Below are 23616 nucleotides of genomic sequence, written 5' to 3' on the forward strand. Positions count from 1 at the left end.
AGTATTTTATTTTTTTGCGGCTATTGTAAAAAGGATTGAGTTCTTGATTTGATTTTCTGCTTGGTTGCTCTTGATGTATAGAAGAGCTACTGATTTGTGTACATTAATCTTGTATTCGGAAACTTCACTGAATTATTTTATGAGCTCTAGGAGCTTTCTAGAGGAGTCCTTAGGGTTTACAAGGTAAATGATCATATTGTCAGCAAGCAGTGACAGTTTGATTTCCTACTGTTTTGGATGCCCTTTATTTCTTTCTCTTGTGTGATTGCTCTGGCTAGGACTTCTAGTATTATGTTGAAGTAGAGTGATGAGAGTGGGCATCCTTGTCTTGTTCCAGTTCTCAGAGGGAATGCTTTCAACTTTTCCCCATTCAGTTTAATGCTGGCTATGGGTTTGTCAAAAATGGCTTTTATTACATTAAGGTATGTCCCTTGTATGCCTATTTTGCTGAGAGTTGTAATCATAAAGGAATGCTGGATTTTGTTGAATGCTTTTTCTGCATCTATTGAGATAATGTGATTTTTGTTTTTAATTCTGTTCATGTGGTGATCACATTTCTATTGTGAAGGTGGATACAACAACCTCAATCCATTTACTATTTGATTCATCAGAATCCTCTTCTTATTCTAGGATCACCAAGCACACTTCTGTTAATAAATTAGGTGCCCGTGTGTGATCCGGCCATAGTGAGTGAATGTGTGTATCAGATTATGAGTTGCATTTTTTACTCTAAATTAATAAAATGGCATTATGACTGTCCACATCAGTCACACTGAAAAATTGATTTACTCTTGGTATACAATTGAAATCAAACTTCTGAGAGTGGGAAGATGAAGACCCAGCAAGATTATGTTCAATTCACCAAGGACTTACTTATTGTTGAGACAACTTGGGGAAAAAGATACTATTAATCACAAGCATTATTTTTCTCATTTTGAAACTTTTAGTGATATAAGGTTTTAACACAACTTTACAAAGATAGAAAAATTTTACTAAAATGTAAAGCTCAACTCTCTCCTTCCGCCAAGGCACTTGGAAAGACATCTTTTGTTTTGCTTTTCTTGGATCAGCATTACATTTTAATGCCTATCACATGGTGCCTAGAACAGAGTTGATCTTTAATAAAGGTCAGAGGAAGAGCAGGAGGAAAAAAAAATCCAGACAGGAGAGATGTAAGATGGTTCTAATGCAGGCAAAAACTCAGCCCAGTCAAGGAACTTATTATAGGCCATGAGGGAATTAAAAGACAAGCAGGATGGATGAGGTGTAGTCACTGATGAGAGTGGTCAAGATGTAGTAGGAGGATTTGGTTAGGTGTCACAGCATAAAAGGCCATATGGGCCATGGCAAGGGGCTTAGATTTTACTGTCCGTGTGATAGGAAACCACTGAAAGAATTTAAGCAGGAGACGAACATGATTTAATCATTGTGGCTGCTATGTGAGAAATGGATTTATGAGGAGACAATAAACAGGAAGACCAATAGGAATTTTATCCCAGTGGCAATAAACTCCACAGGAGAGAAAAAAAAAGAAAAAGAAAAAGATAACTGATTAGCATAGAGTAATAGTGGTAATGATGGAGAGATATGGACGGGTTCCAAAGCTCTTTTGAAGACAGAATTAACAGGAGTTGGTTATTCAATTAGGTGTAAGAATGAGGAAGTCAGCAATGGCAGGAATGACCAACCCCCGCCCCAAGTATCAGACTTGAACCATGCAAGGGTTGAAGGGACATCCTGAAGGTCTTCACTTAGGTAGACCCAAACACATTGTAGTTGATTGGGCAAACCAGTAAAAAACTGGTTTCTCTTAATAGAAATATTCCTAGTTTGAGTTTCTTTCACCTTCAGAAATAGGCCATAAATAGGCCATAAACTTGAAGAGCAGATTGGGGTAGTACTGGCATTGTCTAGTTCTTTAAGGACTCTTTCCCATTCTTATTATGCTTAAATAATATTAATTTGGGGTCTTTATAGTTAAATAAGCAGTTGCTCTTTCTCCCCGCTGAGTTTAGAACCAATTTAAAAATAAGCTCCAGCACCACAACCACCACCTCCCAAAAAAGACAGCTAGCCAGAAATAGGTAAGGTTGATTTGAGAACAAGGCCTCAGATCTGTGGTCAAAGGCTACCTAACATACCCTACCCAGTACCTTGCTTGCCTCCCCCATTCTAGCCTTAGCAAAGTCCAGTGGAGGAAAATTATAGGTTTTAAAATGAGACCAGTCTACCCAGGATTCTTGTACTAGCCCAAGGGGAACAAGGAAGCAGAGAGAGAATCCCCGCTGCTGATCATCTTATAATTTTGTTCCATTCAGTTGGGAAAAAAGTACCAATGAAGTTAAGATCCTTGTGACATCACAGAAGGGAGCTTGCTCCTGATCCAAGGAGGGCTGTGAATATGCTGCACTATGCTTACTGGGAACAGCAATGAATAAGAACTAAGATTCAAAATAACTCGAACCCTAACCCTAACTCAAGCTGGATTAAAGACTTAAATGTAAAACCTAAAACAACAAAAACCCTGGAAGATAACTTATGAAATATCATCTGGACATAGGGCCTGGCAAAGATTTCATGATGAAGATCCCAAAAGCAATTGCAATAGCAGTAAAAATTGACAAATGGGACCTAATTCAAATACAGAATTTCTGCACAGCAAAATAAACTATCAACAAAGTAAACCAACAACCTACAGAATGGGAGAAAACATTTGCAAACTATGCATCTGACAAAGGTCTATAATCCAGAGTCTATAAGGAATTTAAGCAAATACACAATCAAAAAAGAAACAGTCCCATTAAAAAGTGGGCAAATGACACGTACAGACACTTTTCAAAAGAAGACATACATGTCGCCAACAAGCATATGGAAAAATGCTCACTATCACTAATCATTAGAGAAATGCAAACCAAAACCACAATGAGACGCCTTCTCGTGCCAGTCAAAATGGCCATTACTAAAAAGTCAAAAAATAACAGATGCTGGAGAGGTTGTGGAGAAAAGAGAATGCTTATACACTGCTGGTGGGAATGTAAATTGGTTCAGCCATTGTGGAAAACAGTTTGGTGATTTCTCAAAGAACTCACAGCAAAACTTCCATTCAACCCAGTAGTCCCATTACTGGGTATATACCCAAAGGAATACAAATCATTCTATCATAAAGACACAGGCACACATAGCTTCATCACAGCACTATTCACAATAGCAAAGACATGGAATCAACCTAAATGCCCATCAACAGTAGACTGGATAAAGAAAATGTGGTAAATATGTATCACAGAATACTATGCAGCCATAAACACGAATGAGAGCTGTACTTTGCAACAATGTGGATAGAGTTAGAGGCCATTATCCTAAGTGAACTGACACAGGAACAGAAAACCAAATATCACATGTTCTTACTCATAAGTGGGAGCAAACATTGAGTACTTATGGACACAATGAAGGGAACAACAGACACCAGAGCTGACTTGAGGGTGTGGGGAAGAAGGAGGGTGAGTAACAAAAAACTACCTATCAGGTACTATGTTTACTACCTGGATGGTAAAATAATCTGCACATCAAATCCCCATGACAGGTAATTTACCTATATAACAAACCTGTACCTGCACATGTACCCCTGAACTAAAAATAAAAGTTAAAAATTAAGTTAAACTTTAAAATGACCAGAAATCTCTTTTGGTCCCACCACTCAAGTGCTGTGTGATTCCGGGGAGTGGCCGAATCCCTGCTAGGGATCATGAGTGATCATTAAAAGGAAATGTGATGGAAACTGTAAAAGGTGTGAGTTGTATTTTTCCTAAAGAGTTTACTGGTGCTGCTTCCCACTTTGTGTACCTTGGGAAGTCCGAGGCACTTGAGCATCTTCGTGCCCTTCCCTAGGTCATTCAAACTTCCAGGTACTATTTCTTCAGTTAGATATCTTCAGTCTTCTTCTCAGAACTGACATCCTTTCTCCAGATGCTCTCTGAGTTGGAAGGTCAATATGTGAAATCCACTCACACCGAGATGCCTATTGGGAAGCCTGGAGTTCCAAGGACCCTCTGAGAGTATCTTAAGACTCCAAGCAACACAGTCTCTTCCTTTCCAACACTGTAAGATGCTGTGGCTGCTACATAATCACTTATCGGGAACAAAGTGCCTGTGTGCCTAAAGACCTAGATTGTGGTTTTTCCCTTTGACAGGGTATTAGAAGGAACACATCCATTGTTCATCCATGTCAGGTGAAAAAGTCAAAACACAAACAGGTTGGGGAGGGGGCCACCAAAAGACAAAAAGATGAGAACTATCAAGGATATATTTGATTGATAATAAAAGCTCTAACAGAGCTAAATTTCTTTCATTTCTTAGCTATACGGACGATTTCTGTACAACTTTGTGCTATTTTTTCATATTTACTTGCTTTGTTGACTTCTGTGATTAGTGAAATCCATTTTAATCTAAAGTTTTTTGCTATTTCACAGGAATAGTTAGTGAAAAAACCCACATAATCACAAAGAGACATGTAAACAGCATGCAGAGTATGGAGCTTTCTGAGGACTGAGGCTTCTGGCTTCTAGAGTTCTCATTTTCTTCAAATGTTGGTTTAGTCCTCCATTGAATTAGGCTATAATATTCCATTATATGACAAAGCATCATTTAACAGGAAGTTATACTCTTTTATGTTATACTTGCATTTCATTTCCACGCTACTTTTTTGGAAAATAAGTGATAAGTAGAAGCAGAACAGGTATTTGTAATTACTCGTGAGTCATTTGCTCTCACGTAATTTAATAGCCATAGATCTTTAATATTTATAGCACATGTTGAAAGGATTTAACATATGTAGTGATCTTCACCAAGTAACTCTATACTCTTCTTGAATATAAATATGTAAATTTTGTCACCATTTATGCAACCTGCTAAAAATGTTGCTATTAATTCATGTGAATGAGTTTTTCCTCTAAGATTTTAATTAAAACACAAATGCTTTGCACACTTCAATCTGCAATATCCTCCACACGCATTTTTTAATACTGACTGATCAGCTGGATAACAGGAGGTTTCTTTGTAAGATGTTTTCTCATACCTGAAAATTTCCACAAAGCAGTAATTTTTGTGTGAAAGCTCATTCAAAAGTTAATAAGCATCACACTACAAAGTTCTCAGTGGCAATTGTGTTTTCTTTGCATTCCTGTGTACAACAAAATGTGCTTTAATAAGAAAAGAGTAAAACTGGCCAAGCTGCCAGAAAGGGAGGGGAGGGGAGAATTGAGGACTATGGGCCTCGTCAGCCCAATAATGAAATTGCCCTGGCGGTGGGATCCTGGAGACCCCTGTGCTTGCATAGGACAAGTTCAGGGGACACGCAGGATGAGCCTGTGATGGTTGTCACATTCTTGATGACAGTATTCATTATTTTCTCTAAGGTGCACTCTGATCAGAATGCATATCCATCTGTAAGTGTCCTTTTGGTTTATGCTTTGGAACGAGTATTTTAAGGGGAAGTCTCCACCTCACCAAAACCTGGTGAGATTAGTGATGATCCCAAAGCATTTAAAACAAATTGAAAGGGTTATTTAGAAAGATCTGGATGGCTCCTCTACATCCAAAGAACACCATACAGTGAGTCCTTATGGCTCTCCGACAACTGAAAATGTGGAGAAACCAACGACCATTGATATAATTGCCTACAATAGGTGCACCTTTGAGACTGCAAGGAATAATTGGATAATATAATGTCAACAGAGGACTTCCTGTTGCCATATCACAAGCAGAAATCTTCATTAAAAATATAAATGTGTAAGAAATATTGGCCAGGAAGGTTCTTGGAAAATTTGTCAGGGTAGAGAAAAATGTGCTGTGGCCAGAGGGACTGAATGCCATAAACATCACATGGCCCTCGATAGAGGCAGCAGGGTTCTGCTTCCTATTAATGGCCTGAAGGGGGGCGTTTTCGTCAGGATTGGTGCCGATGTCCCATTTTCTTCTTGATTACAAGATGTTGAAAATCCACAGAATTGAGATGCAGTCAAGAAATGGAGCCTGTAATAACATGTGCTAAAAGCAATCACTTCTATCCAGAAGTGATTCGTGGAGAGGGAATTTTAGTGGTGATGGAGAGTACAAACCCTTTTCAAAATGATTGCCTGAAAAGCAGACAAGTACATGGATTTCTTAATTATACTGGCTGTGTCCTCAACAGTAGCACTGGTCCTCTTTCTAGTACTTCCTTACATCATGCACTGTCGACAGGAAGGAGTAGAAAAGAGAAACATGCAAACACCAGACATTCAATTAGTCCATCACAGTGCTATTCAGAAATTTGCCAAGGAGCTTCAAGACACATCCAAGAGTAGAGAGAGAGCATGGCCCCCATCAACACTTCCTGTGTCTCACTTGTAACTGGTGAAATCATACCTCCCCTGTACACAGACAACCATGATAGCACTAACATGCCACTGGTGCAAATGCAGAATTTGTGACATCCAATTCAGATTCCTCAACAGCAGAGTACAAGTAAATGTCATCCCTGAAGAAAGAGAACTGATCAAAGCATGAATTTATAATCAGACAATATAGCAATTATATCATATTTCTTCTCACTTCCAATAATGCATAAGCTTTTCTGGTATATAGTGTGTATGTTCATGGTATTAACTGTAGCAGATATTATAATACAATATAACTTACATTTTACTAATGTATTTTTTACTTAAAGCATTATTGACAATTTGGAAAACACTGATGACTTCATATTTGTTACAATTAAAAGTCATCTTTAAAATAAATATTATCAGTTAAAAACAGAATGTAGAAATCTATGAGCTAACCAGGTAATTCTAGCTGAGACAACTAGAATTTGAGAGAAAACTGTGTCACAAGTGGGAAAGTCAACATTAATCAAGAATCAAAACATGTATTATCGCAATCAAAGCTATGTATAACTTTGGATTTCTACAACAGTTGTTATTCAACACAGAACGCTTTACCCATTAATTATAACAATAAAAGGTAACTCCTATTCAACCCTAAATCTAAATTATGCCAGAGCTTTCTAGAATAATACAACTTCTTCAGAATGTTATCGTGTATTTTAAAATTCTACATTCTAATAATTTTCAAAAATCTATTAAAGGTACTTCAAGTGGCTAAACTTTCCAGAACAGTAGCACAAATACAGTAATATAATATCATCACTATATTCTTCAGAATCTTAAAAACAGCGATGACAAAGCACATCCTTTGTTCTTTTGAAACATTCTTCACAGGCAACTTTTCAGCTGTGTCATTTTTGCTATTATAAGCTATTATTATGCTATATATTCTTACACCAATAAGTTTTCTAATACCAGTAAGAGTTCATCAATAATTGTGGGTCATTCCAAAGCAAACATAAAGATTTTTCTAGATCCATTTTTCAAAAGAGAAGTGTGCATTTTCCTAAAGGGATGAAAGAGAAATGTCTGATTAATTGACACTCCGAAATCATTCCTGAGCAATCTGTTAGAATTTCTTTCCCTTTACAATGTTTTCTGTTCTATGCTATCAAGAACTATGAATCATAATTTCTGGCAGCTAAATCCAAAAAGGGTGAGAGGTTCTATTAGCATCCTAAAAATATGCATGTCCTAATGCTCTCTTAAATATGTCTGCTCAGAGAAGTTTCAGATTTTCTCAGCCAAGCAAAATGACATTAACTAAGACCCTGGCATGAAGATTTGCTTATTTTAGTTTGCTTAACATTGTAACCACAGCACAAAAATATTGATACTCAATGGCAGATAAGTTATTCTCTCACATTTTTGCTTATTGTTTATTAACATCACATGATAAACTATCAAATCACTTATGATCACTATTTTGATAATTCAATTATAAAGACAAACTAAAATGGTATTAGAATTAGTTCTTCTCAAGATAAAATAGCATTCTTTCAGTTTTAAAGGAGTCTGGTTAAAATTATTCAGCTCAAGCTAGAAATAATTGAAGACAATTGACAATTTAAATCAAGACAGCATAATCCGTCTACATCAGTTGCTGATAAACTTCTGAAAAAAAGTCAAAAGTGATACTAACTTTTTTTTTAATAATCAGCATTCCTCAAGGACATTTAACTTTATTTGCCTTTTTCCTCTGAAAGTTTACTACAGGATTCCAGGAAGAATTTCCTAAAAGGGAACAATATCCGGCAATGTATTTAGCTGATTTGCCATAACGGATGAGTAGAGTGCAGAGAAGGTCAGAGCTAAGTCAAAGGAGGATGTCTTGTTATTTTGACTGTACACCTTTGAGGCAAAGGCCTAATACCTTTATAGAAAATACAATGCAACAAACTTAATACTTTTCTCTGCTAGAGACAAGAGGACAAGGGTCATGTAATTGCATATATTGCATATCTTGTTGTATTGTTTCGCTCATTTTCTCTTTTTAATAGAAAATAACAAATTAGTCAAGGAAACACTGCCAACTGCTTCATTTCATATGTTAACTAGTATATTTATATGCTTCCAAAAATATAGACTTTAAGCAAGATAAAATGGAAATGTTTTAATGGATTCACTGGGAAAACCTGAAGAAATTTTTTAGTAGCAAAAGTACACAAAAACAGTAGCAAAGTACACAAAGAATTCTGGAAACAACTCTAACATTTTTTTTATGGCGGAATAGTACACCATTGTGTCTCGTAGTGGTATTTGATAAATTATTTTTTCAATGTGGTCAAATCCCCTTTTTATTTTTATTGTTTCACTTAAAATTGTGTAAAATTTTACTTTTATTTGAATAGCTGCCTACCAATGCTATGATTTCAGCAACTTGATGAAAAAATCAATCTATCATTTGATTTTTAAGACTATTATTTTGTGAGCTTATTTTTTGCTCCATTTCATTTTTAAATTAATATAAATTAAAATTGACTTTTTGGAGATGTATATTGCTATGAATATTAAGACATGCACAGATTAGTGTAAACACCATCACAATCAGGATACAGAACAGTTCCATCTCTCAAAAAACTCCCATGCTACCTCCTTGTAGTCCCCTTCCTTGACTCCTAATCCCTAACAACTGCAGTTCTGTTCTTATTATTCTTTTGTTTTTGGAGAATGTCACACAGTTCTGTTCTTCATTATCATTCTTCTGCTTTTTGAGAATATCATGTAAAGGGAATCAGACAATATGTAAACTGTTGAGACTGAGTTTCTTAACATGGCATAATACTTTTGAGAATTATCCAAATTGTTTGGTTATCAATAATTCATTTCTTTGTGTTACTGAATAATATTTCATTGTATAGTTATACCATGATTTGTTTTTCCATTCATTTACTGAAAAAGACTGGGTTATTTCCAGTTTAGGGCCAATGTAATTAAAGATGCTATAAACATTCATGTACAGGTTTTGTGAAAACACAGGTTTTCACTTTACTTAAAAATAAAATAAAATAAAAATACCATGAGAGGAACTGCTGGGTTATGTAATAAGGACATGTTTAGCTTTACAATAAACTGCCAAACTGTTTTCAAAATGGCTGTCATATTTGGCATTGCCATCAGTGATGTATGAGCATTCCAGTTGCTCCACTTTCCTGTCAGCACTTGATATTGTCAGTATAGCCATTCTAATAAATGTATATTAGTATCTTTCACTATTAAATATTATATTAGCTTGTAGATGTCCTTTATCAGACTGAAGAACTTTCCTTCAATTCCTAATTTGCTGAGAGTTTTCATTATGAATATTAAATATTTTAAAATACATTTTGTTTTTGTATTAATAGATATTATATAATTTTTCTGCTTTAGACTATTAGATATATTTTATCAATTGATTGTCAAATATTAAGCCAACCTTTCACTCATTAGATGAATACTACTTGGTCACATTATATTATTCTTTTATACATTGCTAGAATCAATTTGCTAGTATTTTGATGATTTTGCATTTATGCTCATGAGTGATACTGATCTGAAGTTTTGGGGTATTTTCTTCTTGTCACAGTAACGCTCATCTCATAAAATGATGTAGGAAATATTCCCTCCTTTTCAAGAGATAGTGTAGACTTGGGTTTATTTCTTCTTTATATGTGTGGTAAATTTTAGCAATAAGGTCATCTAGTCCTGGAAATTTCTTTTTCACAAGATTTCAATAACGGGTTAGGAAGTTTAATAATTACTAAACTATTAAGGTTATCTATTTCACTATAAAAGAGTTTTTAGAGGTTTTTGGTTTTGGAATAATCGTTCATTTCACCTAACCTACTGAATTACCTATTACACATAGATTTATTCATAATATCCATTTTATCCTTTTTGTATCTACAAAGAATGGGGTGATACCCATTTTTTAATCCTTGTTATTGATCACTGTATCTGCCCTCTTTTTCTGCCATAGGTATATCAATTTTAGTTCGTTTTTTTATGATTTTGCCTTTTGGTTTTATTGATTTTTCTGTTTTCTGTTTCATTGATTTTCGCTCTTATATTTATTGCTTTTTATTTCTATTTGGTTTAGTCTACTTTGTACTTTTTCTGTTTTCTTAAGATGGAAGCTCACTTTGATTTGAAACCTTTCTTGTTTTCCAACATAGGCACTTAACGCTATAAATCTCCCTCTGAGCATTGCATTAAGTGCATGTCACACATTTCAACATGTTATATATTTATTTTCCTGGAGTTCAAAATATTTACAAATTTCTCTTGAGACTTTCTCTTCAACATAAAGATTTTATGGGCATGTATTGTTTAATTTCCAAGTGTTGAGATTTTATAGTTATTTTTATGTTATTAATTTCTAATTTCATTCCCTTGTTTTCAAAGAACATACTTTGTGTGATTTTAATTAGTTCAAATTTGTTAAAGTTTGTTTTATGACTCAGTATATTCCTATCTTTGTGAATTTGGTATGTTATACTTGGAGAGTGTGTTCTTCTGTTTTTTGGGGGAGTGCCCTGTTTATGTCAACTAGATCCAGTTAATTCATGATAAAAATCCCTGCTGATTCTATCAGTGTTGCTGATTCTATTACTACTTCTGATTCTAAGAAAGGAATGTTGAAGTCTCCACTATAAGTGTGGATCTGTCTCTTTCAGTTCTGTCTATTTTATCTTTTGAAGTGCTGTTGTTTGCCAATACACTTTTAAGATGGTTATGTCCTCTAAGTTGATTTACTCCTCTATAATCATGTACTGTGCCTCTTTATTCTAGGTAATTTTCTTTGCCCTGAAGTCTACTTTTTGTGACATTAACATGGTAACTCCTGGTTTCTTTCTTTTGATTAGTGTTTGCATAGTGTATCTGTTTTTACCCTCTTATTTTTCTCATACCAATATTATTATATTTGACATGAGTTTTTTATATGCAACATGTATTTGTGGCATTTTTAATTGATTCTGAAAATCTGTCTTTTAATTGATATGAGAGCTTTTATGTTTGTTATAATTATTGATATATTTAGGTTTAGATTCTACCATTATATTATTTGCTTTCTGTTTTCTTCCCTCTGTTTTTTAATTCTCAGTTGTCCTTCTTCTGTTTTCTTAATTATTATTTGATTTTTTAGTATTTCACTGTAATTGATTTTTTGAACTATTACTCTTTTTATGTTTTGCTTGTTTGGTTTTTAGTGGTTGCTCTGGGCATTACAATACATATTTAACTTTTAACTGCTTAGGCTCAATATTTCACCACTTGAAGTAGAATGTAGATACAAGATCGGTCCACTTATTTCTGGCCTCCACGATTTTAGGTGAGAAAACTGCAGTCATTTGAATAGCCTATTAAAAAAATTGTTTTTCTAGTTGTTTTTAAGATTTTTTTCTTTGTTGTTAGTGTTTGCAATTTGATTATGACATTTCTGAGTTGAGATTAAATGTTTATCTTTTTATGGCCTACTGAACTTCTTGAATTTGTAGGCTTATATCTTTCATCATATTTTAGAAACTTTCAGCTATCATTTCTTCAATGTTTTTTTCTGTACTACATTCTTGTCATGACCTTCTGGGTGGGTCTCCCACGGCATGAAAATTAGACCTGTTGGTATAGCCCAAGAAGTTTCTAAAGCTGTTTATTTTTTCTCTTTTTTCTCTGTTCTTTAGATTAACTTCCATTGATTTATCCTCAGATTCTTTGACTCTTTTCTCTTTCATCTCCAATATACTATTGCGTCCATCCAGTGAAGGTTGTGTTTGTTTGCTTAGAGTTTTTCTTTTTGTTTGCTTATTTTTGGAGAGTGTGGAAGTTATATTTTTATTTATAGAATTTCCACTTAATACTTCTTTATATCTTCTAATTATTTGCTTAGATTTTCTTTACATTTGTTTCAAGAGTGTGCATACTTTGAACATTTTTACAATAACTGCTTTAAGTCTTTGTCAGATAATTCCAACATTTCAATACTGGATTTATTTTTTATCTTTACCAGTCAGTGTAAGTTGAGGTTTTCCTGGGTTCTTGTTTGTCAATTAACTACGTATTGTCTTCTGGATGCTTTGGATACTTTCTTATGAGACAATGAGTCCTGTTTAAACCTTACAGAAAATGTCGATATTTTGCTTTAGCAATCAGCCCAGTTGGATTCAGTCCCTGCATCCTGATCAGCCTTCTGTGGTTGTGGTTTCAAAGTACATTTCAGTTTTGTGGTTTCAAAGTACATTTCAGTTTTCAATGCCTTTGCAGTGCCAGTCACCTCTGCCTTGTGTGTTTGTCACCTAGTGGCTAGTCCAAGAAGTGGGCAGAAGCCCATCTCAAAGTTTCATTCTCAAAATACATGGTATACTGTTTAGGATGAGATCCATGCACTTGCAGCTCAAGGGTGAATCCCAGAATTTATAAACAATTTTACAGAATTGATTTCTCAGGTTCCTATGCCTCCATTATCTCCCTTTCTGGTTTCCTTTTCAGTTCCCCAGAAAGTATGGTCTTTAGCAATGCTATACTGACACACACTTCCCATGAATGCATATGTATCCAGGACCAAGCAAAAGGAGAAGAAAAGAAAGAAAGGAAAGAAAGAAAGGAAAGGAAAGGAAAGGAAAGGAAAGGAAGAAAGAAAGAAAGAGAGAGAGAAAGAAAAAGAAAGAAAGAGAGAGAAAGAAAGAAAGAAAGAAGAAAGAAAGAAAAGAAAGAAAGAAACATTAGATGTTCTTATTTCCCAAAGTTTAAAGCACACTGTAGGTTCCTGCTGCCATAACTGTTGCTACCAGAAGTTCTGTATACTGCTCATGGAACAAGAACTAAAAGGCTTTTCTCCAAGTTCTCTCTCTCAGTGTTGATGCTTACTTCCATATTTTGCACTACTTGAACCCAGGCTGGGGTAGACACCAGAAAATGGTAAATGCACTGTCCATTCAGTGATACTTCAAATTCTAGTCAGAGTCCTCAAATAACTGTTCCACCATTCTGATAAGGTTTTATAGCTGCATTCAGTGAGAATGACAGATTGGAGTGTGCTTATCCCATTTTACCCAGAACTGGAATTTCTGAGTGGGTTTTTTTAAATTAAGCTTATAAATAGCACTGTTGTCTTTGGGGGGGGCGGAGCAAGATGGCCGAATAGAAGCAGCTCCAGTCTCCAACTCCCAGCGCGAGCGACACAGAAGACCGGTGATTTCTGCGTTTTCAACTGAGGTACTGGGGTCATCTCGCTAGGGAGTGCCGGACAATCGGTGCTGGTCAGCTGCTGCAGCCTGACCACGTGAGCTGAAGCAGGGCGAGGCATCGCCTCACCTGGAAGCGCAAGGGGGAAAGGAATCCCTTTTCCTAGCCAGGGGAACTGAGACACACAACACCTGGAAAATCGGGTAACTCCCACCCCAATACTGCGCTTTAAGAAACAGGCACACCAGGAGAATATATCCCACACCTGGCCGGAGGGTCCCACGCCCACGGAGCCTCCCTCACTGCTAACACAGCCGTCTGCGGCGATCTATCCCAAGGCAGCAGCGAGGCTGGGGGAGGGGCGCCCGCCATTGCTGAGGCTTAAGTAGGTAAACAAAGCCGCTGGGAAGCTCGAACTGGGTGGAGCTCACAGCAGCTCAAGGAAGCCTGCCTGTCTCTGTAGACTCTACCTCTGCGGACAGCGCACAGCTGCAGCCCATTAGGGGAAAGAGCAGGGGCGGTGCAGACGCGAACGACTCTGTCTGACAGCTTTGGGGAGAGCCGTGGATCTCCTAACGCGGAGGTTGAGATCTGAGAACGGACAGACTGCCTGCTCAGGTGGGTCCCTGACCCCTGAGTAGCCTAGCTGGGAGACATCCCCCACTAGGGGCAGTCTGACACCCCACACCTCACAGGGTGGCGTCACCCCTGAGAGGAAACTTCCAAAGAAAGAATCAGACAGGTACACTCGCTGTTCAGCAATATTCTATCTTCGGCAACCTCTGCTGCTGATACCCAGGCAAACAGGGTCTGGAGTGGACCTCAAGCAATCTCCAACAGACCACAGACAGTCCTTCTGACTGTCAGACGGAAAACTATCAAACAGGAAGGACACCTATACCAAAACCCCATCCGTACGTCACCATCATCAAAGTCCAGAGACAGATAAAACCACAAAGATGGGGAAGAAGCAGGGCAAAAAGCTGGAAATTCAAAAATAAAGCGCATCTCCCCCTGCAAAGGAGCGCAGCCCATCGCCAGCAACGGATCAAAGCTGGTCAGAGAATGACTTTGACGAGATGAGAGAAGAAGGCTTCACTCCATCAAACCTCTCAGAGCTAAAGGAGGAATTACGTACCCAGCGCAAAGAAACTAAAAATCTTGAAAAAAAAGTGGAAGAATTGACAGCTAGATAATTAATGCAGAGAAGATCATAAACGAAATGACAGAGATGAAAACCATGACACGAGAAATACGTGACAAATGCACAAGCTTCAGTAACCGACTCGATCAACTGGAAGAAAGAGTATCAGCGATTGAGGATCAAATGAATGAAATGAAGCGAGAAGAGAAACCAAAAGAAAAAAGAAGAAAAAGAAATGAACAAAGCCTGCAAGAAGTATGGGATTATGTAAAAAGACCAAATCTACGTCTGATTGGGGTGCCTGAAAGTGAGGGGGAAAATGGAACCAAGTTGGAAAACACTCTTCAGGATATCATCCAGGAGAACTTCCCCAACCTAGTAGGGCAGGCCAACATTCAAATTCAGGAAATACAGAGAACGCCACAAAGATACTCCTCCAGAAGAGCAACTCCAAGACACATAATTGCCAGATTCACCAAAGTTGAAATGAAGAAAAAATCTTAAGGGCAGCCAGAGAGAAAGGTCGGGTTACCCACAAAGGGAAGCCCATCAGAATAACAGCAGACCTCTCGGCAGAAACTCTACAAGCCAGAAGAGAGTGGGGGCCAATATTCAACGTTCTTAAAGAAAAGAATTTTCAACCCAGAATTTCATATCCAGCCAAACTAAGCTTCATCAGTGAAGGAGAAATAAAATCCTTTACAGATAAGCAAATGCTTAGAGATTTTGTCACCACCAGGCCTGCCTTACAAGAGACCCTGAAGGAAGCCCTAAACATAGAAAGGAACAAGCGGTACCAGCCATTGCAAAAACATGCCAAAATGTAAAGACCATCGAGGCTAGGAAGAAACTGCATCAACTAACGAGCAAAATAACCAGTTAATATCATAATGACAGGATCAAGTTCACACATAACAATATTAACCTTAAATGTCAATGGACTAAATGCTCCAATTAAAAGACACAGACTGGCAAAGTGGATCAAGAGTCAAGACCCATCAGTCTGCTGTATTCAGGAGACCCATCTCACATGCAGAGACATACATAGGCTCAAAATAAAGGGATGGAGGAAGATCTACCAAGCAAATGGAGAACAAAAAAAGCAGGGGTTGCAATCCTAGTCTCTGATAAAACAGACTTTAAACCATCAAAGATCAAAAGAGACAAAGAAGGCCATTACATCATGGTAAAGGGATCAATTCAACAGGAAGAGCTAACTCTCCTAAATATATATGCACCCAATACAGGAGCACCCAGATTCATAAAGCAAGTCCTTAGAGACCTACAAAGAGACTTAGACTCCCATACAATAATAATGGGAGACTTCAACACTCCACTGTCAACATTAGACAGATCAACGAGACAGAAAGTGAACAAGGATATCCAGGAATTGAACTCATCTCTGCACCAAGCGGACCTAATAGACATCTATAGAACTCTCCACCCCAAATCAACCGAATATACATTCTTCTCAGCACCACATCGCACTTATTCCAAAATTGACCACATAATTGGAAGTAAAGCACTCCTCAGCAAATGTACAAGAACAGAAATTATAACAAACTGTCTCTCAGACCACAGTGCAATCAAACTAGAACTCAGGACTAAGAAACTCAATCAAAACCGCTCAACTACATGGAAACTGAACAACCTGCTCCTGAATGACTACTGGGTACATAACGAAATGAAAGCAGAAATAAAGATGTTCTTTGAAACCAATGAGAACAAAGATACAACATACCAGAATCTCTGGGACACATTTAAAGCAGTGTGTAGAGGGAAATTTATAGCACTAAATGCCCACAAGAGAAAGCAGGAGAGATCTAAAATTGACACTCTAACATCACAATTAAAAGAACTAGAGAGGCAAGAGCAAACACATTCAAAAGCTAGCAGAAGGCAAGAAATAACTAAGATCAGAGCAGAACTGAAGGAGATAGAGACACAAAAAACCCTCCAAAAAATCAATGAATCCAGGAGTTGGTTTTTTGAAAAGATCAACAAAATTGACAGACCGCTAGCTAGACTAATAAAGAAGAAAAGAGAGAGGAATCAAATAGACGCAATAAAAAATGATAAAGGGGATATCACCACCGACCCCACAGAAATACAAACTACCATCAGAGAATACTATAAACACCTCTACGCAAATCAACTAGAAAATCTAGAAGAAATGGATAATTTCCTGGACACTTACACTCTCCCAAGACTAAACCAGGAAGAAGTTGAATCCCTGAATAGACCAATAGCAGGCTCTGAAATTGAGGCAACAATTAATAGCCTACCCACCAAAAAAAGTCCAGGACCAGATGGATTCACAGCTGAATTCTACCAGAGGTACAAGGTGGAGCTGGTACCATTCCTTCTGAAACTATTTCAATCAATAGAAAAAGAGGGAATCCTCCCTAACTCTTTTTATGAGGCCAACATCATCCTGATACCAAAGCCTGGCAGAGACACAACAAAAAAGAGAATTTTAGACCAATATCCCTGATGAACATCGATGCAAAAATCCTCAATAAAATACTGGCAAACCGGATTCAGCAGCACATCAAAAAGCTTATCCACCATGATCAAGTGGGCTTCATCCCTGGGATGCAAGGCTGGTTCAACATTCGCAAATCAATAACGTAATCCAGCATATAACAGAACCAAAGACAAGAACCACATGATTATCTCAATAGATGCAGAAAAGGCTTTTGACAAAATTCAACAGCCCTTTATGCTAAAAACGCTCAATAAATTGGTATTGATGGAACGTACCTCAAAATAATAAGAGCTATTTATGACAAACCCACAGCTAATATCATACTGAATGGGCAAAAACTGGAAAAATTCCCTTTGAAAACTGGCACAAGACAGGGATGCCCTCTCTCACCACTCCTATTCAACATAGTGTTGGAAGTTCTGGCTAGGGCAATCAGGCAAGAGAAAGAAATCAAGGGTATCCAGTTAGGAAAAGAAGAAGTCAAATTGTCCCTGTTTGCAGATGACATGATTGTATATTTAGAAAACCCCATTGTCTCAGCCCAAAATCTGCTTAAGCTGATAAGCAACTTCAGCAAAGTCTCAGGATACAAAATTAATGTGCAAAAATCACAAGCATTCTTATACACCAGTAACAGACAAGCAGAGAGCCAAATCAGGAATCAACTTCCATTCACAATTGCTTCAAAGAGAATCAAATACCTAGGAATCCAGCTTACAAGGGATGTAAAGGACCTCTTCAAGGAGAACTACAAACCACTGCTCAGTGAAATCAAAGAGGACACAAACAAATGGAAGAACATACCATGCTCATGGATAGGAAGAATCAATATCGTGAAAATGGCCATACTGCCCAAGGTGATTTATAGATTCAATGCCATCCCCATCAAGCTACCAATGAGTTTCTTCACAGAATTGGAAAACGGCTTTAAAGTTCATATGGAACCAAAAAAGAGCCCGCATTGCCAAGACAATCCTAAGTCAAAAGGACAAAGCTGGAGGCGTCACGCTACCTGACTTCAAACTATACTACAAGGCTACAGTAACCAAAACAGCATGGTACTGGTACCACAACAGAGATATAGACCAATGGAACAGAACAGAGTCCTCAGAAATAATACCACACATCTACAGCCATCTGATCTTTGACAAACCTGAGAGAAACAAGAAATGGGGAAAGGATTCCCTATTTAATAAATGGTGCTGGGAAAATTGGCTAGCCATAAGTAGAAAGCTGAAACTGGATCCTTTCCTTACCCCTTATACGAAAATTAATTCAAGATGGATTAGAGACTTAAATGTTAGACCTAATACCATAAAAACCCTAGAAGAAAATCTAGGTAGTACCATTCAGGACATAGGCATGGGCAAGGACTTCATGTCTAAAACACCAAAAGCAACGGCAGCAAAAGCAAAAATTGACACATGGGATCTAATTAAACTAAAGAGCTTTTGCACAGCCAAAGAAACTACCATCAGAGTGAACAGGCAACCTACAGAATGGGAAAAAATTTTTGCAACCTACTCATCTGACAAAGGGCTAATATCCAGAATCTACCAAGAACTCAAACAAATATACAAGAAAAAAGCAAACAACCCCATCAAAAAGTGGGGAAAGGATATGAACAGACATTTCTCAAAAGAAGACATCCATACAGCCAACAGACACATGAAAAAATGCTCATCATCACTGGCCATCAGAGAAATGCAAATCAAAACCACAATGAGATACCATCTCACACCAGTTAGAATGGCAATCATTAAGAAGTCAGGAAACAACAGGTGTTGGAGAGGATGTGGAGAAATAGGAACACTTTTACACTGTTGGTGGGATTGTAAACTAGTTCAACCATTATGGAAAACAGTATGGCGATTCCTCAAGGATCTAGAACTAGATGTACCATATGACCCAGCCATCCCACTACTGGGTATATACCCAAAGGATTATAAATTACTCTACTACAAAGACACATGCACACGTTTGTTTATTGCGGCACTATTCACAATAGCAAAGACTTGGAATCAACCCAAATGTCCATCTGTGACAGACTGGATTAAGAAAATGTGGCACATATACACCATGGAATACTATGCAGCCATCAAAAAGGATGAGTTTGCGTCCTTTGTAGGGACATGGATGCAGCTGGAAACCATCATTCTTAGCAAACTATCACAAGAAGAGAAACCAAACACCGCATGTTCTCACTCATAGGTGGGAACTGAACAATGAGATCACTTGGACTCGGGAAGGGGAACATCACACACTGGGGCCTATCATGGGGAGGGGGGAGGAGGGAGGGATTGCATTGGGGAGTTATACATGATATAAACGTCATGCACATGTACCCTAGAACTTAAAGTATAAAAAAAAATAAAAATAAAAAATAAAAAAAAAAATAAATAGCACTGTTACTTTATAATTAGTCTATATAAAAAGCTTATCTGGATAAATGTTAAAAACAGATGAATAAAGAAAAGAAGAAAAGAGGAAGGAAGGGATGGGGTGAGGGAGAGAAAGAAGGAAAGAGAGAAGGGAAAGAAGGAAAAAGAAAGGAAAAAGAGAAAGGAAAGGAAGAAGGAGAGGAGAGAGGTGAAAGAGAAATAAAGAAAGAGTAATAAAAAATAAGAAGGAGCTGGGTGCTTTATCTCAGGCCTATAGTCCCAGCACTTTGGGAAGCTGAAGCAGATGAATCACTTGAACCCAGGAGTTTGAGACCAGCCTGGGCAACATGGCAAAATCCCATCTCTACAAAAAATACAAAAATTAGCTGGGCATGGTGGCTTCCGCCTATGGTCCCAGTCACTCAGGAGGCTGAGGTGGGAGGATCGTTTGAGCCCAGGAGGTAGAGGCTGCAGTGAGCTGTGTTCACACCACTGCATGCCAGGTGGGTGGTAAAGTGAGACTGTCTCTAACAATGAAAAGAAAAGAAGAGAGACAGAAAAGGAAAGAATCAAGAAAGAAAGGGAAGAAGGAGAGAGAGAAGGAAAGAGGTGAAAAAGAAAATGAGTGAAAAAAGCAAGAAAGAAGAAGAAACTGGAAAGGTAGGAAAAAAAGAAGAAAGGATCCGAGAGAGAGAAGAAGAGAGAAATAATAAAGACAGACATTAATATCAAACACCTGACTGAAGGTAGATAAAGCTGAAACAGAAAAGGTTCCCTTGTCCCCCTCACAGAGTGTGATGGGGGTGTGACTCGCTTCTTCCGTGCCCCCCTGCTCAAACCTCTAGGGAAGCATATAGACAGGCAGGCTGTGGGGCTCCAACCCCATAGCAGTGTCTAGGGGTGAATGTTTACAGCTCCTGAAGCCCTAGTGGGCATGTGTTACAGGGTGCTCTGTTAGTTTGCCATCTATAAGCAGCTTGTGTTAACCAGCTGAATTAGATTCTCTACCATGCCGCAAGGACAGAGGGCTTTCTGTATCCTGGGTGCTTGCCTTGGTGTACTGGAAGAATCATATCACACATGGGCTTTGGGAATGAGCGCAAAGTTTTATTGAGTGGCAGTAGCTCTCTGCTGATGCGGGAGCCAGAAGTGAGATGGTTTTCCCCTGGAGTTGGGCTGCTTGGAGACCCCAGCTATCCTCTGACTGCCCCACCAAAGTTCGCCTCGTCCTGGTTGATGGCCTGCCAGCATGCCAGCATCTGGTGGTGTCTGTCAGCGAGCTCTTCCTCCCACAAGCTCTCAATGACCAGCCACTTGTGTCTTCCTCCACTGATGTGTTCCTCAAGACGTCAAGCCACTTATGTGTGTGTGTGTGTGCCAGCTAGGGTCTCGCGTTTTTATAGGCAGAGGGTGAGGGTGTGGTGGGACAGGGTGGTCTTGGAAAATGCAACATTTGGGAGCAAAGACAGAAGTGTCTGTCCTCACCTAGGTCCGTGGGGATGGAGCCCTAGCCAGGGACTATGCCTTCCTCTACCCAGCACTTCCCTCCCCTCCTTCCACATCATTTAAAGGGACCACGCTCTTTCCCTCCCAGCACTCTCATATAAAGTCACCTTCTTTAAATCTGACAAATTGTTTCCTTTGTCTGGGAAAAAGACCATTGTGAGCAAGACAAAATGTAGAAGTCATTTCCTCTTCACATAACTTTTGCCACCAAGTGGAGAAAAAATGGTACTCCTAAATTCACATGTAGAAGTCACAATCCTCACCATAGTTTTTGCCACCAAATAGGTCAGAAATATAACTTTAGTTTTTAAAAAATAAAAAGGCTAAAATGTAATTAAATGTTTATGCTGAAAGCCCTGAAGTTTGGGGTAGGAAAATCCTTCCTTGAAAAAGTTTTCAAGAATTTCAAATGCAAATCAAAACTACAGTGAGATATCATCTCACCCCAGTTAAAATGGCTTTTATCCAAAAGATAGGCAATGACAAATGCTAGTGAGGATGTGGAGAAAAGGGAACCCTTGTTCACCGTTGGTGGAAATGTAAATTAGTACCACAACTATGGAGGAGAGTTTGGAGGTTTCTCAAAAAACTAAAAATAGAACCACTATACAATCCAGTAATCCCAATGCTAGGTATATACCCCAATAAATCAGTATATCAAAGACATATTTGCACTCCCATGCCTGCTGCAGCACTATTCACAAAAGTCAAGATTTGAAAACAACCGAAGTGTCCATCAACAGACAAATAAATACAGAAAATGTGGTACATATACACAACGGAGTACTATTCCGCCATGAAGAAGAACGATATCCTGTCATTTGCAACAACATGAATGGAACTAGAGGCCATTACGTTAAGTGAAATAAGCCAGGCACAGAAAGACAAGCTTCACATGTTCTCACGTATTTGTGGGAGCTAAAAATGAAAACAACTGAACTCATGGAGGTAGAGTAGAAAGATGGTTACCAGAGGTTGGGAAGGGTAGTGCAGGCAGGGAGTAAGGATGGTTAATGCATACAAAAACACAGAAAGAAAGAATGAGATCTAGTATTTGATAGTACAACAGGGTGACTATAGTCAATGATAATTTAATTGTACATTTTAAAATAAGTAAAAGAGTATAACTGGATTGTTTGTAACAAAAAGGATAAATGCTTGAAGTGATGGATACCCCATTTACCCTGATGTGATAATTTTGATATTTTGATGTGATTATTTTGATACCTCAATCCCATAAATACATAGAGCTGCTATGTGCCCACAAAAATTAAAAGAAATTATCAGGTGTTATTAAATTGAATAACAAAACATAACATAACCTTAGGGCAAGGGTGCAGCTTGCATTTTTAAACGTCAGCCTAGATTTTTGTGTTCAATTCCAATAGGCTGAGAGCAGAGAAGTTTTAACTTTAAGAAAAGTTTTGCTGGGCGCAGTGGATCATGCCTGTAATCCTAGCACTTTGGGAGGCCGAGGCAGGCGGATCATGAGGTCAGGAGATCAAGACTATCCTGGCTAACATGGTGAAACCGCTTCTCTACTAAAAATACAAAAAATTAGCCAGGTGCAGTAGCAGGCGCCTCTAGTCCTAGCTACTTGGGAGGCTGAGGCAGGAGAATGGCGTGAACCCAGGAGGTGCAACTTGCAGTGAGCTGAGATCGCGCCACTGCACTCCAGCCTGGGTGACAGAGCGAGATTTGGTCTCAAAAAAAAAAAAAAAAAGAAAAAGAAAAAAAAAGTTTTGACCTGAATACGAATGAGAAGCTATCAAATGTATCTAGATGTTTATATATTTACATCTCATAATTTTATATAAAGGAAATAATGATTAGAAATACCTGTTCATTATGAATTAATCTTAAAAGCGTATTGAAGTGGTAAACCAACCAAAGCCCCATTCATGTCTATGGGACTATTTTGAATAAATGACTCGATTTGCAAATTTGAAAGTTATCCCATGTTTGTGCACATGGTTTCTCTTCCATTATCTCTTTCTCAAAATGAGCAAGTTAGAATCAAGTCCATAGTACTCCAGTTACATACTAAGGATAAAGTAAAACTTTTATTTCGTATACCATCTCTAGATGTTGTGGAGAGGAAGGCTTTTAAGGGGCAGCATTAAGAGACAGTATATGTAAATCTTGTCTGTGCCAAGCCACCTCTCATCTCCACAAAACCCCCATGGAAATATAAGCATAAATAAAAATGTCAGAGTGAGGCAAATTAACCATCATTATTAACTTGGACTTTGTCCCAATACCTAAGCAGAAACAGAACTGTAGTTGGCTGCACCAGTTAAAAAAAAAAAAAAAAAAAAAAAAAAACTCCTTTGTCCTAATTAAAAGCAAAATAGTGGCCTAAACAAAGCATACTGAGTGACCTACAATTTATTCTAAACCCATACTAACATCTCAGATTTTACCCCTGAATACAGTGGCTGGTTCATAGCCTAACTTTCTTTTCTGAAAGGAAAGGTAAGAGTATTTGTCCCAAGATTTAGCCACCCACCTAAATAT

At 38.0% G+C, this 23616-nt stretch overlaps 1 pseudogene; it reads left to right on the forward strand.

Moving 5' to 3' along the window:
• The first annotated feature begins 5283 nt into the window (after positions 1-5283).
• LOC117095035 lies at positions 5284-6518 on the forward strand (annotated as a pseudogene).
• Positions 6519-23616: the final 17098 nt, after the last annotated feature.

The sequence above is a fragment of the Trachypithecus francoisi genome, unplaced genomic scaffold (genome assembly GCF_009764315.1).
Source record: "Trachypithecus francoisi isolate TF-2019V2 unplaced genomic scaffold, Tfra_2.0 Lachesis_group13, whole genome shotgun sequence".
Lineage (NCBI taxonomy): Eukaryota > Metazoa > Chordata > Mammalia > Primates > Cercopithecidae > Trachypithecus > Trachypithecus francoisi.